Raw genomic sequence first — 19876 nt, 5'->3', positions numbered from 1 at the left:
GAGGGAAATGAGATATGGGATGCACATTTTATTTGTGAGACAGATACCTACAAAAATTAAGTCGTTTCCATAATGGCTTTCTGAATATCAGTATAGCTAAAAGGAGGGTGACCAAATATTAAGAATTAAAAAAACTAGGACAGGGGATATAGCGAAATACTTGTTTTCCATTTTATTCATTTGTCTAGGTGAAATTCTTATGAAGACACAGTGATGAAATTAAACTTAGCTGTTCATTTAACATTGACACTGCCCCAGAAAATCTGGCATGTTCTGTCATGGTGTAAAAACCGTAAATAACACCTTTATGATTTAAGCAGTAAGATTTCCACGTCCAAGAAAAAGCAGGCTTCAGACTTGTTCCCTCACACTTTGCCTCTGTCCCCCCTAAAAAGAAATACGAGAAATAAACTAAATTATGAGAACTCTCCTGGGCCTCTATCAAAAGTTCAGTTGTCCTTAAAGGAAAAGGAAAACATTCCAAGTGATTTTCTAAAATGCTTTGTCTAAAACAGCTTGTCCTTACATGTACTATTTGCCTTTTGAAGATGAGAGAGAGAGCTGCAAACAGTTGTTTATGTCAGTGCCTTTTAAACTGCCTGGTCATAAAATATTCTCTTTGAAAGAAGGATGATCCCTTTGTGTCCCATAGATCAACTGCTTAATTCTGAGAGTTAGAGAATGCATATTAAGTATGCAGTTTCCACTGGTACTTGCATTTGTATTAAATATCAGCTTCATACAATTTAAATGCATTGGGGTATGAAATGTACCGAATTCCATTTTGTGGCCAGTACTCTGGCAAAGCAGTCCATTTTTGACTGAACAGTTTCGGTGCGTTAGCCGTCTGAAAGGCTTTGAGGGGTTCATGTTCCACTTTGAGTAATTAAGGAAAGAATGTGGGTTTCCTTATTAAAACGCAAATTAAACAGCAGCCACTGGAACTACCATTTTTCTTGCGGGTAACCACTTCCTACAACAAATCACCCTGACCTTCCGTGGGAGGCTGGAGAAACTCTGCGTTTACACTTGTGTTTGTACCATTTTCTCGGTTATCATTTATTTATGCCAAATTCTGTTCCTAAAAGGGAAGAGAGGAGAATAAATCTAGGCAATGCCAAGAAAGAAGGAAATGTGTGAAAACAGGAGAAAAAAAAAAGAGGGTGACTTTCAACACTACATCTTTGCTAATCGAATTGAGCCACACAATATCATTTTAGTGAAAACATGATATTAGCGGGATTTCTTAAAACCAGCATTGGAGGAAGGAAAGGTTTCTCAGAAAACTTCTCCCAGCACACCTCCCTGAGTAGAGAAACTTGGAGGAACAGGCTCACAGCTTTCTCCTCCAGCTGATGGCAGTTGTGAAACTTTATGTAATCTAATCCCTTCTCTCTCCACCCGCCCCCTCCACCCCCCAAATCAAACCTGTGGAGCCAGTGACATTTCCACTAAGTATGAGAGGGGACTGTGGCTGCCAAGAAGGTGTCAGTCACCATGAGCCATTCTTAATGATTTCATTAATTACTAATGAGTCTTCAGAAAGTTGGTATTAAAATAGACAGGGCACCATGAGGTTTGAAGACAGTAAGGAATCCTTGATTATTTAAAATACCCTGCTAAATAAAAGCAGGTGGTTCTGGTGGCTCAAATCATGATTGTATTTACTAGCTAGACAGAGGTGTAAATCACCTGAAGGAAAGAGAGAGAAAGAGATTTGGAAGATTAAATCGCCCACCGAAATTCTGTTTGGCTTCAGTTAAATTCTTTGTAAGAAATATGGAGCTGAAAGCTGTCATTAAATATTGTCCAGCAGTGCACCAATTGACAGAAGTTGGAGAACTGAATTAAGAAGGTCAGCATGCCTTCTGTGAGGCTGGCTGATCATATGTGGCATGAAACCCCCTTCCAGAATACGGGTCTGCACACATGAATACAACCGTTGGACCCCCTGCCTGCCAGGACCCATGTCCTAACATAGAAATCTTCTGGAAAGGACCCCTTGAACATGCTCACAATACCTGCCACACATCATTTTCTCTTTTGTAAATCAGAGTAATAGTAATTATTTCTAGGGCTGCTGAGAAAAGGATGGCAAAGCAACCTACAAAGGACCACAGAGATGTCCTGCCACTTGGTATTAAAGCAGTGATGTCTTGGCATGGGCTACTATTACTGCGATGCACAACTACTTCGCTCCACTGGTCTGGGATGTCAGATCAGCTCTTGGAGTGGGACCAGTAGATAGATGCGCAGAGGGGCAGAAACCATGCTCCAGGCACAGGGCACAGCTTTGGGCAATGAGGCTTTACTTCCTCCTGCCTAAGGAAATTCACAAAGTGCCCCATCAATGTACGGAGGCTAAGAGGGTGTCACCCGAGTGATCTGCTACAAGCCACAAATATTTAAATATGCATATTTTATGGGGCACCAGCAGGGTGGGAGGGCGGGGCTCAGTCAGTGGGGTGTCTGATTTCTGCTTAGGTCATGATCTCAAGGTTTGTGAGTTTAAGCTCCACATCTGAAACTCTGCTCTCAGCAAGAGCTGTCTTCTAATCCTCTGTCTCCCTCTCTCTCTGCCCCTCCCCTGCATGCGCTCTCTCTTGCTCTCTCCCTCTCCCTCTCTCTCTCTCTCTCCATCTCTCTCTCTCAAAAATAAACATTGAAAAAAATAAATATACATATTTTATTATTTTTTTAATTAAAATTTTTTTAATGTTTTTATTTATTTTTGAGGCAGAGAAAGACAGAGCATGAGCAGGGGAGGGACAGAGAGAGAGGGACACACAGAATCTGAAGCAGGCTCCAGGCTCTGAGCTGTCAGCACAGAGCCCAACGTGGGGCTTGAACTCACAGACTGTGAGATCACGACCTGAGCTGAAGTCAGACACTTAACCGACTGAGCCACCCAGGCGCCCCATATACATATTTTATTATTAAAGTCACGCCAATTTTGTATTCCACTGCAAAATATATCCATGTTTGTTTTACTATGTGAGTTAAAGAATTATCTGCCCCACGTATCTGTGTAACACTGAGTTTCCAGGAAGATGCTTCACACGTAGGAGTAGCCTGGGGTTTGAGAAACATAGGCCGATAGTTCCCAGCCTGCCCTCTGTCTGGCTTCTGAAGTAGGGTACCATCCCACCCATCTAACCTATTCCACCCTCATCCTGATGTACCCCAGGCCCTTCACAGCCCCCTCCCATGAGCAGGCTCAACCACCCCCCACCCCCGACCATCCCCTGGCTGCTCCTCGCACCCTGCCACCTCCTCGTGAGACCACACACAGCCAGCCTTCAAGAGCCAGGAACATCTCTCCTTACCTCGGCTCCTGTCCACTTGGCTGTTTCAATTTCCCCTTCTGGGCTACTCTGCAGAAGACAGGTGCTGGTTTCCTCTCGAGCAACTCCCAGAACACCAGCTTCCCTTGGCTTCTCCCCACCAAGACCCTCACTGGTTTGCTGGCAGAGCTCTGAGCTTTCTATCCTATGTCTTTGAAGGCTCTGACTGCTCTTAAAAGGGAGCCAATAAGATTCCATCAGGTTCCTCTTAGTTACCACCTCCCAACAACAACAAAAAATAATCTCTTCAATGAGGAATACTTCTATTTTACCACCTAGTTTATTAAGGGAACCAGACACTTTCTCTTTTGACTTTATTTTAGGTTCGTAAGATGATCAAGGCCTATTTTAAACAAGGTCTCTTCACTTGTGTGAAGAGTAAGGAAGAGACCAATTATTACTGATTCCCACTGAGACCAGGGCAGAGGGCCTGGCTTTGTCCCATGTTACAAGACAGATGGGCTAGCTATGAAAAGATGGGCTTGGGATCCAGACTAGAGAACAATGCTAGCTCTTACCGAATCTTAGGAAACAGGAAGAGCCTCCTCTTGTTGTAAGAGTTTCAGTGAAAGTCCTCCTGAAAGTGAGGGCCACACATCCCTCAAGTTTCCCTCTTATCTCTGAACTCCAATGGTGGATTTCTTCTCATCCCCTCCTTCCTTTCTCTCATGCCTCTTTCTGTCCCCTCTTCCTTTCCTTAGGACTCCTGCTTTCCTTTTTAATTTCTAATCTTAGCCCCTCAGGATGAATATTCCCCAAATTGTCTTCTTCCTCTTACAGCCAACCTCTACTGATCATTGAGCCATTTAGAGAAAAGAAGACATGAAAATCTAACCAAATGGAATAAATAAGATTCCCTCTCTTTGCATAGATTGCCTAAAGGGGGAAAAAAAAGAAGAACAAGTGTTTAGTTCTTAAAATATTATAGTCTACAAGGTATTTGTGAGGGCAGAGTGACATAATATCATATTGAGCATGTTACTGATTTTGCTCAGGAGTTGGGTTGGGGGGTTATTCTCAGGTAACCTCAGCAAATGACTCTAAAATCAGCAAATTCACTACATTCAGCCCCATTTCTAAGCATGCAGCATGAATGTCTGAGGGGGTTGGAGTATTGAGCAGGGTGGCAGATGAGGAAGGAAAGAATGATGGCGCCATTTTAGCTTAAATCTTCTTAACATTGGTTTTACAAAATGTCTGGGTGATAGAGTTTCAGAATCCAACTCTGACTTTTAGCTATTAAAGAACCGTTAAGAAAGTCTTAAGCTTCCAGAGGAAAGCTTTGAAATCGACACAAGCTCCTTAAGACAGTTTCCATAGCTCAAGACATTGAAGGGCTAGAAAAGAATAGATATGCCAATGTATTTATAGCAATGTCACTGCCATGATTAGGAGTGGCCTTTAATGTTTTTTCCCCAACTTTCAAGGCACTACTGGGCTTCTGTGATCTACAGCTTCTATGAATTGGTGTTCCTTTCATTGTTCTTCCCTCCTGGCTCCATGGAGGGCAGTGTTTCTGTAAGGAAATATGGCCCTTCTGCCTGTGTAAATAGGCACAGTGCAATGACCCAGTCTATGAGAAAAAGGGCACGAATGTTGCAGATTCATAAGTGGAAGTTTTAATGAAGCTAATAATCAGTTGTACAGAAAGGCCCAGCTGGGATTCTCCATCTTGGCAGTTTAAAAAAATATTTCTTGATGTTATGAAGTAAATGTAAAGCTTCTCCAAAACTAGGCTGGGAAAATTCTGTTGGACTCCTCACTCTGATACTGAAGATGTTAAGAAGCAGGATGGGGGGCAGGGGTGCACCTGGGTGGCTCAGGGGTGGCTCAGTCGGTTAAGTGGCCGACTTGGGCTCAAGTCATGATCTCACTGCTTGTGAGTTTGAGACCTGGTTCAGGCTCTGTGCTGACAGCTCAGGGCCTAGAGACTGCTTCAGATTCTGTGTCTCCCTCTCTCTGCCCCTCCCCTGCTTGCATTCTGTCTCTCTATCTCTCTCAAAAATAAACAAATTAAAAAAAAAAAAAAAAAGAAAGAAACAGGGAGGGGAGAGTCAAAAACAAACATTTATCAAAGAGGCCTGACCAATAAAACATTTTAAAAGCCAAAATCAACGAAAGGAATATTTGTTGTTCAAAATGTAATGATAATGGAAGTTGAGGAAATCCAAGAGTATCTTCCTGACCTGACCAGAGCACAGCGTCTGATACACACTACAGCTCCATAAGCATTTTTTGAAGAATGGATGAGTGGATGAATGAATTATATCACTGGCTTAAACCTTGGGCCCATTTACCATGATTTTCATCTTCTGCAGTAACAAATTATATGTTTGTAGGAGGGAATGATTTCCTTTCTGGACTTCACATTTAAAGATTAGGAATGCCCCTTAACCATCACTTTCTTGTGAGTTCCTCTACACACAACTAGCTCTACACAAAACTACCCTTACCTTTTCCAATTTATTTGCCAAACATCTTCGCCAAGTTTTGAGGGCTCCCTAACACTGTCTAAAATTACCTCTGGATAGCAGGGTATATGTGATTAATAAAACTTTCTTAAGTTGCTCTGGAAGCCTCCCCACCTCATTGCTAACACTTTATTTATAGCTGATCACTGTCAAGGTCACAGATGCTAATGAAGGGTGAGGAGTTTGAGTTTAGGGAATTATTCTAATATAATATAATATAATATAATATAATATAATATAATATTTGCATTAGGGCGGGATCAAATATCAAAATTTTATTTTCTCACAGCTCTGGAGGCTGGAAGTCCCAGGTCACGTTCTGGCAGGGTTGAGTTATGGTGAGGGCTCTCTTTCTGGTTTGCAGATGGCCATCTTCTCACTGTGTCCCCACAGAGTGAAGAGAGAGATCACTGGTGTCTCTTCTTATAAGAACACTAATCCTATCAGACCAAAGCCATGCTCCATGACCTCATTTAACTTTAATTACTTCCCTCAAAACCCTATCTCCTACAGTCACATTGGGCACTAGGGATTCAACATATGAATTTTGGGAAGACACAATTTAGTCTGTAGTTATGTTCTTTCATCTTATTGGGCCAGTTTAATTCTGCCTGAAGATAAAGGAACGGAATGGATGACAACCCAACATCTTACACCTCCCAAATTGTAATTTTTTGGGGCTGCTGGGAACTTCTTTCCCTTTCTTTTTATTTTGCCTCTTCTCTTTCTCTTCTTGCTCTTATTATTATTAAATTGACTAATTTTAAATATTAGAACCTTTAAAAAACATAAGAAAACAAAAATCCCACTATTTTTACATTACAATAAATGATGTCCTACACTATTTGCAACCTTTCTTCCAGCCTGCTATATTCCTCCCTTCCATGGCCTCCAAGCTCCTTCAAACTTTGGAGCGTCCTCAGAAACCTGGGTCTGCATTCTTCTTGAGTGATCTCCTCCTCTGATTCCTGGTGACCTCAACTCTCCCAAGCCCTACAACCTGTCCCTTTGCATAAGCAAATGTTCTGGGTGGCAGAGCAGCTTGTCCACTAGGAGATCTCTGTGCAGTGAGGGTCTTGTAGAAAGTAGGTGTTCAACAAATGCTTATAGAAGGAATGAAACATTTGTTGGTCTGACATAATTGCTATTTTCAGAGCAGACTAGAAAAAAGATATAATACTTGATTGACATTTGGCACATTCTTTTTAATTTGGCAAGAGCTGGATGAGGAATCAGAGGATCTAGTGTTAATTCTCAGCTATGTCCTTTCCTACCCAAAGCAAACAACCTTCTCCATAACATTAAAAGGTATATTGATGCCTATCTTACAGGTAGGAGGATTATTACATGAGCTAATGCATCTGAATCCATCAGCACAGTACTGGATATGAAATAGTTCTCAATAAATGTATTTCAAGTCTGAATAATGTCACAAGAAAACAATGCACTACTTCTTGCTAAGGTACACATAGAAGTTTGCTAGAGTATTTACATCTCTTAAGTCAGTTCTCCTTGATTGAAGTACACTGCTACAAAGTAAATTATGGTTTCTTCCTTATGGACATGAATATTATAAAATACTCAGCTCTTCTTAAAATGGTACTAAAAAGGACTTTGGGAAACTAAAGATAATAGTAATTTCCTTTTCTTTCCCCTAGTAACCTAGTGAAAAAAATATGTTAATCCTTTTAGACATGGATATTAATTCAAAATATTGTATTTGGGGACAATGTATTAAGAAAATCAAATAATAAAGATAGTTTGGCACTTTTAACAATTATCACACTTATTTTAATGTGACCTGATTTTATACTCCCAAATATTTCAGTGGAAAACTATTTCAAATAAGTTTATAAGTCTTAATCTTTACTCCTCTAATCAAAAGTCTTCAAGATCACGGTACTGACTCTAGCATTGTGGGGACATAGGCCAATTCAGCATCAATAGTCCTTAGCTATGAAAATACTATGCAGTAGAAACTACAGAAAACAGCAAAATAGTGTTTTGAAGAAATTTTTTAAATAATGTATCAATAAAAAAAAGCTTCAAATGCTTATATTAATAATCAAGACTGAGAAAACTAATTAAACAAACTAGAAGTAAGTTAGAAATTAAAAGTAAAATATGCCGGGGCACCTGGGTGGCTCAGTTTAAGCATTGGACTCTTGGTTTCCACTCAGGTCATGATCTCAGGTTTGTGAGTTTGAGCACCACATCAGGCTCTGTGCCAGCAGCACTCACACTGTCTCTGTCTCTCTAAAATAAATGAACTTTTAAAAGAAAGAAAAATATGCCTAAAAGAAACAGAAGCAGGTCTCCTGGGTGGCTCAGTCGGTTGAGCATCCAACTTCGGCTTAGGTCATGATCTCACGGTCCGTGAGTTTGAGCCCCGCATCGGGGCTCTCTGCTGACGGCTCAGAGCCTGGAGCTTGCTTCGGATCTGTGTCTGCCTCTCTCTCTGACCCTCACCTGCTCATGCTCTGTCTCTCTCTCTCTGTCAAAAATAAATGAAACATTAAAAAAAAAAAAAGAAACAGAAGCAATGGTTAATTAAACAAAAACCAGAAATTAATAAATTAGGAAACTAAAAATGGAAAGATTAATACACAATTAAATGGTGCTTTGACAAAAGCAAACAAAAGGAAACTGCTAACTCACCCAATGAAGCAAAAGAGAGAAGGATAATTGCTCCAAATAAGAAATGATAAGGAGGAAATAACCTCAAATATAGTAGAAGCTATCTAAAGAGAATAATTTGTTCACTTTTATGCAGATAAATTTGAAAACCCAGACACAATGGAAAATACAAGAGGCTAAAATTAATATAAATGAGATAGTAAATCCAAACAGACCAGTTAACATAAAAGAAATAGAGAAAATTGTCAAAGAACTATGCCCCCAAGAGACAGCAGGCCCAGCTGGTTTTGCAGAAGAATCCTGCCACAAACCTAAGAAAAAGATAAATCTGATATTATTAAAACTGACTCCAAGCACATTAAACAGAAAGAAATCATCTAAATCTTTCCATAAAGAAAAAAGGTAATACTGATACCAAAATCTGAAAAAGATGGTGCATCCAGAAATTATAGGCTACTTTTACTTATGAGCCAAAGCAACAATCTTAAATAGAATACAAGACAAACAATATCAATTAGTACATGACTGCATGAGACATACTGTAGAATCAGAGTGATTTGATATTATAAAATTGATTAACATAATTTACCATGTTATTATATCAAAAGAAATTACTATTAGACCATAAGCAAGTAGAGACCTGTCTTTTCTGTTAGGATAATCCCTGTAATTACAATATTCTCTGGGGCACAGTATGTGCTCATATGTTGAATAAATCAAATGCTTGAGAAAGTATCATATAATAATTGCCATAGATTCCAAAAAGTACTTGATGAAACTAAATCAATTATTGGTAATTTTTATGAAGTAGAAATAAACAGACCCCTCATTAAAAAGTATAAGACTCTTATGTATGTATTTGCATGTGTCTGGATATAGATATCACCACAAAGCCTGTGTGAGGCATACTGTAGAAATATAACAAGCATTCCCATTAAAATAAAAAATGAAATAATTATACACATTATCATAATTTTTATTTAAGATAGACCTGGAGGCACTAGCCTATGCAATTACATAAAGAAAGAAGAGATACGAATTTTGAAGGAAATGAAATACAACTATTATTATGTGTATATGATATAATTGAATACTTAGAACACATAAGAGAATAAACTTACAAATAATACAAATAAAAAATATTGATAAATAGTCTGTGTCTGAGTATAAAATTAATATACCAAACTAAATAATTTTTATATAAATAAAAATAAAAGTTAGTTGGAATATATAATTAAATAATAGTTAAGTACTAGTAAAGTTAAAATTCTTGGGAAGATACATAAAAAATGTGCAATATCTAAGTCATTAAAACTTTAAAGTACAGTGAAGGACACAAATGAAAAATTTAATGAATAAAAGGTATGCCGTGTTCCTGAGCAGAAACATTCAGCATCGTTAAGATGTCAATTCCCCCTAAATTAATCATAAAATAATGCAACCCATAGTACTTTTGGAAGGAGAGGGGTAACAGGTAAGTGGGTTTTCTTCTTCATAATAACAAATAAACAAGCAAAAAGAGTGAGCAATGTTTTTAAAAAGTAGAACCCTACCAACTATCAAAATGTATTGTAAGCTTGACTAGACAGACCAATTAAGGACTCCAAACAGACTAGAAATAGATTTGAACTCATGTAATAAAGTAGTATTTCAAAGTAGTGCACTAACCATGGATTATTTTATAGAAATGGTATTGGGAGAGCTGTGTTACCATCTGAAAGAACACAGACATATTCTTTAGTCCATATTTTCCATAAAAAAAGAAGTTCAGGTGGATCGAAACTTTAAATATAATAATGAGAATACTAAAAGTAATTAAAGTATACTATGAGATTTGATATTATAGTTTTCGTGGAGAAAATCTTAGTAAATATGACACAAAATCCAAACACAAATAAAGAGAAAGATCCACACGTTTGCTCACAATAAAGAAAGCTTCTGCATGGCCAGTGGGGTGGGGTGGGGTGGAGTGGGACAAGATCAAAGGCAAGTAATAAAGTGGATATTTACAAATAATAGTACAGATGAGCAACTAATTTTCTTAATATAGAGAGATTTCTAATGAATTAGTAAAAGGCTAGCAACCAGTAGGAAAATGAGCAATAATAAACAGAATATTTATTTCTGCAAAGACTTAAACATAAGGATGTTGGACCTGACTCTGAATGCAAATGAAAAATACTACCAGATACTTTACACCTACCATAATTTCTCATAGCCTAAAAGTAAAAACAAACAAACAAAACAGAAGCAGCAGCTTGAAAGGTCTATGTGTTGGCCATGGGGTGAGGAAACAGGTATCCCATTCTTCTAGTGCTATAGAAAGTCGGGAAAACCAACAAAATGCAGGACATATCCCTTTTGTCCCCATAACTTCTAGGATTTTATACTACAGATTTATTCCTGCCTGTATAAAATGATGTATGTATAAAGATACTCATCACAGCGCTGTTTGTAAGAGCATAGAGGACACGACCTTCAAATGTGTTAAAAAAAAAAAAAAATCCTGGTATTTCCAGACAATGAAAGACTATGTAGCCATTTAAAAAGAAAGAAGTACTGGATAGAATCTGACATGTTAGCACTCCTCAAAGTATGTCGCTACTGGGGAGGAGCAAATTTTCCCTACTCATCTAGATTCTTGTGGCTGGTCTAAGTAAACTGATGCAAGACACATTAATAGGAGGGAAAAAATTTATTTCATATGTATAGGGGTCTCATAGTATAACACCTAAAAGTGACCAGAGCAGGCTGTTTATATACCTTTTAAACAAAGAAACAATACATTTGTGAAGAACTGAGAAGACAAAGAAACTTAGGCTTCAGTGAAAAACCTAAGCAGAATTTGTTTACATAGCCTTCTTTCTCAGCCCTTTCTCTATCTCTTGTGATAAGAATGTCTGGTTCTAGGAGGGTATCTTTCACATGGAGATTTATTTCCTGCTTTCACGGGGACAGACAGGAGGGTCAGGGTGTCCTCCTTGTACCGCCTGTTTCTAAAGAGACTTTAATTCAAAATAATCAATATGCAACTTTGGCATATTTAGGGACAGCCTGCCCTGAGCACCATCATTGCTAAGTAATAAAAGCAAGATGAAGGACATGATGAGGTGTGTGCTTTCATTTGCATAAACCAGAAAGAAAAAGAAAAGTGCATACTTACATATGTGCTTGTCCATGGGTAGAATTCCCCGAGAGGAACATAGGGGACCTGTTGCCAGTGAGCCCCTCAAGGATGGAGAGCTGCCTGACTAAAGCCAAGAATAAGTGGGAGATTGTTTTCTAAATCTTTACTTTTTATAACTTTTTGATTTTGTACCCTATGCACATATTGTTTTAAAAAATAAATAGGGGCAGCTGAGTGGCTCAGTCGGCTAAACATCCAGCTCCTGATTTCAGCTCAGGTCATGATCTCAAACTTCATGGGTTCGAGCCTCCCATCCTGCTTGGGATTCTCTCTCTCCCTCTTTCTCTGCCCCTCCCCTGCTCTCTCTCTTTCAAAATAAATAAATAAAAACTTTAATAAAAAATAAAATAATATTTGAAGTCCTTGGCTTTGTTCTTGTAAGAAGACCTTACTGTTTACAACTAATCAAAAGAAAAAGTTTGAAGGGCACCTGGGTGGCTCAGTTGGTTAAGTGTCCAACTCTTGATTTCAGCTCAGGTCATGATCAATCCCCCATCAGGCTCTGCACTGACAGTGTGGAGCATGGTTGGGAGTCTCTCTCCCCACCTCTCTCTGCCCTAGTCCTGCTTGCTCTCTACCTCTCTCTCTCTCAAAATAAATAAATAAACTTTAAAAAAAAAAGTTTGATATAGGGAGAAAACAGGGTTTAAAAGACAAATACTACTAGAGAGATATGGCCCAAGACTAGAAACGCAAATGTTCTTTGCCTTTTCTTCCTTCTATCCACACAACTATTCAAAATATGCAGAGAGCTCTGTGCATAACAACTATATCTTCATGACTGTAGGGAGGGTGCACCTCCTCTCTCAGACTCGGGTCCTGCGTTTTTATAATGAGATCATTGGACTAGATACTTCCCAAGGTCCCTCTAGCTCCAGAATTCTATAAAACTCACTCTGATCTTTCCCTAAGGTCATTTTATTTACTTGCTTCAACATTAGCCCACAAATTAGGGATTACCAGCTGCTAACTATTGCTTGAAACTTCTTCTTCATTTAAGTAAAATGGCTCCCTCATCAACCTTTCTCTTAAAGCCAAGTTTATCCAAACAGACTCTGTCTCTCTCTTTTTAATTAACAAAGCTTGTATTTATATACTTTATACCATTTTCTGTTTTCTAAAAGCCAGTATTCCTTCTGGTTCAAACTATGTCTAACTGAAACTTAAAATATAGCAAAATTTATGTCTAAACTGGAGATATAAAGTAGTTTCCCCTTATAGGTTTTTTTAAAAGACAAGACAGTGCTCAAGAAAGAATTGTTCACCTCCTGTTAACTTAAGTGATTTGCAGAAAGATCCTCTGCTCTCTTTTCTGAAAGGCACGTGGGGCCCAGGACATGCTTCCCTTCTGGAACCAGGCCCATCCATCCCTCACCAGAGGGGTTTCTAAAAAGTGGGTCTGTTTTGCAGGGGCTAATTTAGCCAGCAGGACATTACTCATCAACTTGGACCCTTTTTCCTTATTCCTACTTGACTCTGCCTTTTGGTAATTTCTGGTAAAACACTGGTGTCCTATTTTCTGCTTTAGTGATAAGCTCGAGGGAGAGTTACTTAAACCACTTGACCAAAATATGTTTTGGAGCATAGCCTTTTTGCAAATGACCACAGTTCAAATCCCTGTTGAACGACTTGTTAGTTGTGACATAGTAACAAAACATACATTCCCCAGGCTGTCAGAGCCTCTACTTTCTTATTCATAACATGAAAATAGTAACACCCACCTTGTAAGGTTCTGGAAGAGATGGTAAAACAGACATAGTACATAAAATAAATAATATATGTAACATGTACAGTATGTATTGCACATATATAATATGTGATATGTGTTCCATAATATATATTAGTATGGGGGCATGAAAACATGGACTACTGTTATTTAACCACACTGAACTTCAGTTTCCATGTCAATAAGATGGACATGTTAGTAGGTCCTGACTCACAGTGTTGTCCCAAGGGTTAAATGGACTTAAGCACTTACACACTGTCTGGAAAACTGTAGGAGCTCAACAAACATTGTCTAATGTCACTACATGGCAAGGTCCCCCTCATGACATCAGCACTCAGTGTGTGGTAGGCATTGTGGTTGTTTATTTCTTTCAGTGGCTGTCTGTGAACACGGATGCAGAGGGTGGGTGGAATGTGAAGGGTGCTAAGGAATGGACCCCATGCAATATACCCAAGAGGAAATGACCCAGAGCCGGTAAGGCAGGAGTTCAGGAGACCATCAGAATCACTCTTCCTGCTGTCTCAGCCAAGATGGTCTCTGTGCCTGACTTTGTATTTTCAAATGATGGCACAGGGCCTGGCACAATGGCTGAGGAGGGTGGAGAGACAGGGTTTCCACCCGCCACATTAATATTCCACCAATTCCTGGCTCTGATTCCTTTTCTAATTAAGGAGGATTTATCTAGTTTCGGGACAGGTATACAATACGGTATTTCAGAAATCTTACCTTTGGACCTGGTTCCTAGATCTCCTGGGATTGGATAAGGGGGAGGGATAGTGGGGGAACAGGCAAGAGGGAAAATGAAAACAAAGAATGGGGGGGTGGGTACAATGGGAAGTAAGAGCTTCACAGAGGCCCCTTCTCCGGGGCCCCGAGGAAAGGAGCTGCTTGGGAAAGAAAAGGACTCCATCGATCCAGGGGATATCCCCTGAAGTTCCCTCCAGGAAAACTTCAAACCACAAGATTGCCAAATCCTCATATCTGAGAAAAGAGATCACTAAAAGTGGACAGACGTCAGGGCACACATTAGAGTCCTGTGGACACCAGCAGTTTTGAGGGCAAACAGCTCTCTCTTCCAAGTATTGATTGAGCCAGAGCAATAGGCATTCTGCCTAAAAAAGAAAAAATCTCTTTGTGCATAGCAATCCCACCCCGCTGAGACGGAGAAGATGAACAGCAGCAAGGGTGGACAGCAGCACCTGACCACATTGTCCCTAGTACATAACTCCAGACATGGCCAGGAGCCCTTTATTGCCAGTGAATTTTAGAGTATGAGGGAGAAGCTTCCGAACTCAATTAGCATTTAATAGTCCTGATGCTCAATCACAGGCATCAGCTGCAAAGTTACTAACGCTGGGTAACCAGGGACTGGAGTAGCCAGTTGTGTTTGAAATGTCAGTGCATTTCACCTGACACCACCTTCCTCCTTTTGCTGTCCCTCCCAGTCAGAAGTCCTGATATTTAGCAGCACTTCACAAGGGCAGGGAGTCATCCTTCAGCTTGGCAATCAGAGACCTTGAAACACCCATGGGGTCCACTGCAGTTTTGTTCTGTCCCTGGGAACAGGGAAATCCGCGTTGAAATCTGAAAGGAGTTGGGGACACAGGCAACACAAGCATGTAGGATCTTCAGCAAGTGTCAGCTCCTTCTCCCAGATGGGGTCCTGTATCCTGCCAGAGCAGCTGGGGAGACAAAAAAGTCACAGGGTAAAGAGCTTGAGAAGAGCTTTGAGAAGATGTGGAAAGACCCAAGCTCAACTTCTCTATAAGCAAAAGACAATTCCCTAGTATTGGCAAAGGATCATTGGAATGTAACTGTTTTTATTCCAGAAATCAGACGGCAAATCAGTATGGCTGACTGTTAGCCAATACCCTGCCCTTCCCCCTTTGCCTGAAGCTGGAATCCCTCTGCAGCTTCCTTTCATCTAGGTGGAACTGCGGGTTGAGTTCTCACAGGTATACTTGGAGCAGTCTCTGAGCTTCCTTCTTCCCTGTCTTCCAGATCAGAGGACTCAGTATGGGGCTCTGAAGACCTGAGCAGAGTGGAGCCACAATCTGGAAGGAGGCTGAATATCTGTAGAGCTATCTGCAAACAACAGAGCTCCCCCACTCCAACCTTAGTAAACTGAACAAAAAATAAACCTTTTTTTTTTAAGTTTATTCATTTTGAGACAGAGAGAGAGAGAGAGAGAGAGAGAAGCAGAGGAGGAGCAGAGAGAGAGAGAGGGAGAGAGAGAATCCCAAGCAGGCTCTGCACTGTCAGCATAGAGCTTGACACGGGGCTTGAACTCAAGAACCGTGAAATCAAGATCGGAGCCAAAACCGAGTGTCAGACGCTTAACCGACTGAGCCACACAGGCATCCTCACCCCCCCCCCGCCACTAAGATTTTAGGTTTTTACACCAGCTGCCAAGTACCCTGACTAACAAAATGACATCATCAGAATTACAGACAAAAATATTCATTACAGATCTATTCATAAACAACAAAAGAAGTGAGATTAACTGTCCCAAACCAGAAGATTGGTTAAATATATTGTGATACATGATATAGCCATTAAGACTCATATCTTTAAAATAATGCTTAAGGACATGGAGACATGATATAAAGTTCAATGAACTGAACTTGTTTTTTGATTGCAGAGCCCAGAAACCAAACAGGATTGGTTTTGTTTGTTTGTTTAAGTTAATTTATTATGAAAGAGACAGAGACAGTGTGAGGGGAAGGGCAGAGAAAGAGGGGGACAGAGGATCCCAAGCAGGCTCCCGTCTTCCAGCACAGAGCCCAATGCAGAGCTCAAACCCACGAAACCAAGAGATCATGACTGAGCTGAAACCAAGTATCGGATGCTTAACCAACTGAGCCACACAGGCGCCCCAAAAAGTATTTGTAAAATAGCTCAAGTACCTTTGTTAGAGTCTTCGAAGGGGATTTATAAATCACAGAATTCTCTTTTAAATTCGCCTTTTTCTCTTCTGGCCACTCTTCTTACCACAGGAGCTGCTCCCACACTTTTCCAAATTTCTGGCACCAACTCTCCTCCACCAGCCCACTCACCTACAGCTCCCTCCTTCCTTCTCCCTCCCTATGTTTGGCACCCCAAACCTGAAGAACAGCTCCCAGACAGAAACGGAAGAGTGAGCAGGAGGAGGGCAAGATTGGTAACAGTCACACATCTGTACACATCGTTCACCCCTTACTCATCATACCTGCAGCAGGAGGACCTTCACTTTTCTACATTTTCTCAACATCGGAATCTTGCTTACTTCTCCCCCAGGGTCAAAGAATTCTTGTCATTAGAGAAACACGAAGGAGCTCTCCATTGTCAGCTGAAGTAGGAAAGAATGCTTTCTAATGAATCTCAGGCAGGGAAGGAGACAATGTAGAGCCAAGTAAAGGTCTTGAGACAGGGATACTGACAGGACACCATGAGAGAAAAATGTGGGGTTTTTCCTTTGCTTCTTATCCACCTTCTGTTCTTGCTAGGATTGGTACCCCACCCCACTCTACACATGCCTCAGAATGCAAATAGCATATGTCCTCCTCCTAAGAGACAAGGAGTTAATGATTTCTCTAGAATAGATAACCTCTAAGGAAGGACCAGGTGAGAAGGGCCGGAAGAAGCTATCGTACGTGTATTCTAGATCACTGGTACTAGACATCTTGATACCAAGAGCCCTGGCTTCAGGGAGTAAGTGACTTATGATGGACACCTGTACCTCATCCTCATTCTGACCAGTTCCTGGATGCCTGAGAGGACACGTGCACCAGACCACAGTTGTCAATTAAAAAAAAAAAAAAAAAAAAAAAAAAAAAAAAACCAGCAGAGACAAGACTCCCTCTTTTCCTTTCCAAGTCTCCCAGAAGCTCTGTCTGTATCTCCCTATACACCTCCAGTAAACTCTGCTTTCACTTCCTTCTGGCTCATGTTTCATTTCTATCCTGTGTGAAGCCAAGGACCTTCTTGGCTGGTGTTCTAGGGGACCCCCATCTGGGTCCTCAGACCAGCCTGTCAATCATGACATGGAAAGAAAAGGGTCAAAGTGATCTTAAAATGAAAAATAAGACAGCTCTCTTATTGAGCCGAATCATTTTCTTGATGGTGAGATCACCTTTATTTTTTTATATTAGGGAAGAAAGTCAGATGCAACCTGGATAGGAATTCCCTCCCCAATGCCAGCCACCTCCATATACGTGTCCTATTTTCCACCCCACAACCCCTTCCATGGAACCAATTTCCCCACCCCCTGGAGGGGAGGGCCCCTTGTTGGAATTATCCCAACTTCTGGAGCAGCTGCATATTATTTAGCAGATGGCTTAAACTTGAAAATGTGAGGACACAGAAAGGACCTGGGGGAATGGCATTGGACTGATTATTTAACAAGGAAGGGAGATACATCCTGAAGAAAAGGATACTGCAGGAATTAAAGTAAATGCATATGCAAACTGAGAGAAAAGTGGTGTCAAATGGGACACACCAGCCCCCACCCCAAAAATGCCTAGACAATCGTGACTGGGTCCAAGACAGTGAAGTTGTTTAAACAGGGGTATAATACTGAGCCAACTACCTAAAGTCTTTAATAAAGTATTGCTTAATTTTTACGGGGCTCATGCATTCAGGTTTAGGAAAGTGGCAACTGACTTCGAATCCTCAGCAGATAATAGTGTCATCTTCTTTGGACTCTAGATGGCAAGAACTATCTTCTGGAAGACAACCAACCCAGCTAAAGAAATCTGCCCTCCTCAGTTCCCCAGAGGGTAACTAGAGGCACAGCCCATGGGACACTCCATTTCCTCACAAAGGAAATGGCCCCATCATAAAGTTGTGTCGGTGTATTTTTAATTTACCTAGTTATCTAATCAGCTAAAAGAGCAAACTCACAGAAATATGTAAAGTGGTTACCTCTCTGTGATAGGATTAATGGTGAAATTTGTTTTCCTTTTTCTATCTTCAGTATTTTCTGAATTCTTACAAGGAGAATAAATTATTGCGTAAAGAGAACAAAAGAAACATTGTAAATAAAACCGCTGTAATCCTATTACAAGTGAAAGTCTCCTGAGTGGGTGGCATCAAAGAGAAGCTGGATTTTGTTTCCCTCATGTGAATTAAGTAGAGTGGAAGCTTAGTCCAGGGGTAATATGCTACTTGTGGGCATCACTGATTTTTAGGGCTCTCCATGAGCTCCCTGAGTCCTCACAGGATCCCTGGACAGTTTGTGGCTATCATCCTCATTTTAGGAATTAGTAGTTTGAGCTCCTAGTAAAAGGATCCCAGCTAGAGTCCAGAGTATGGACTTGTAACCTCAGGTGCCCCCGGCCAGCACTACCTGAAATAGGAAGCTTTCCCATCTGCAACACGTACCCCCAGACCCCTGTGTGCATGAGCCCAAAGCTCATCCAACCCCAAACACCTGAATCTGGGACTTAAGCGAGAGTAAAGAAGACACTGTGCACCCCCAACCATAACACTGATGCTCCTCTTGGTTTTGTAGCAAGGGGCAATTAGTGGGGTGGTCAGTAGAACCTGGGCTTTCTCATCTTCAGATGGTCAAGGGCAGAGACCCTGGGGGAGCTGCCCTAGCCTGTTAGCTGTTTGATTACACTAGTTACATGACCAGTTTATGACTGCATGACTTATCAAATCAGGAGCTCAGACTTACACACTCATTAATGATAAAATGCTTCCTCAGCCCGGTAGCCCTCTTCCTCCTTAGCTTCTAGCTTTTTCTAATCACTTTGCTGGGGAAAGTGTTTTCCCCACTCTATATGAGTCAGACGGGCTGGGAACGTGTCTCTTTGAAAGGAAGATGCCCCATACTTATGCATAAAAAAGGCAGGGTGCCAGCTACCTCCAGCTTGCCACCTGTCCTGGACACCCATCTGGAGCTCCAAAATGATTCCATTAGCTGGGCCTTCACAGCTGACAGATGTGAATTAGTTAAAGAAATAAATCTCTAACTATTGCTAGCATTATTTTATATCTCAAAAAATCTAATCACTTCTAAACAACTTAAAATATAAAAATTAAAGCTCTAGGCTGACAGAGGGGATAATTAATAGTGGTTCATACAACATGTATTTTGCCCTTTTTAAAATTTTTGCACAGTGGGGGTCCTTCTCAACTCTGACCCCAACTGAAAGATACTTTTGCCCGCCAAGTATAAATTTCAGCCTCAAGAGAACCGGAGCACCTGAGCAGACAGAGAGACCTCAGAAAGAGAAAAAGAAGAGAGCCATAACAGATCTTACACAGAGAAAAGCAACAGGCATTTTGCAGAGAGCATTAGGGAAAGCACTATTTCTGTTTCACTGAAGATGACTCCGCTCAAAACAGAACTTTGAACTACTTCAGCTGCAGGGACAAGAATTCTCTCTAATTAATAAATATGTAGTTTGCATCATCTCAAGAGAATATTCTAAGTCAAGCAATAAGGTGCTGCAGAATAACAGAACCTGAATTTTGAAAAAGAGAAATCTGAACTGGAAAGAATGGAGGCTATTGTACCAGACAC

This window comes from Panthera leo, chromosome B1 (genome assembly GCF_018350215.1).
Source record: "Panthera leo isolate Ple1 chromosome B1, P.leo_Ple1_pat1.1, whole genome shotgun sequence".
In the NCBI taxonomy this organism is placed as follows: Eukaryota; Metazoa; Chordata; class Mammalia; order Carnivora; family Felidae; genus Panthera; species Panthera leo.
The sequence above is the reverse complement of the archived record's forward strand: the minus strand, read 5'-3'. Positions refer to the sequence as shown.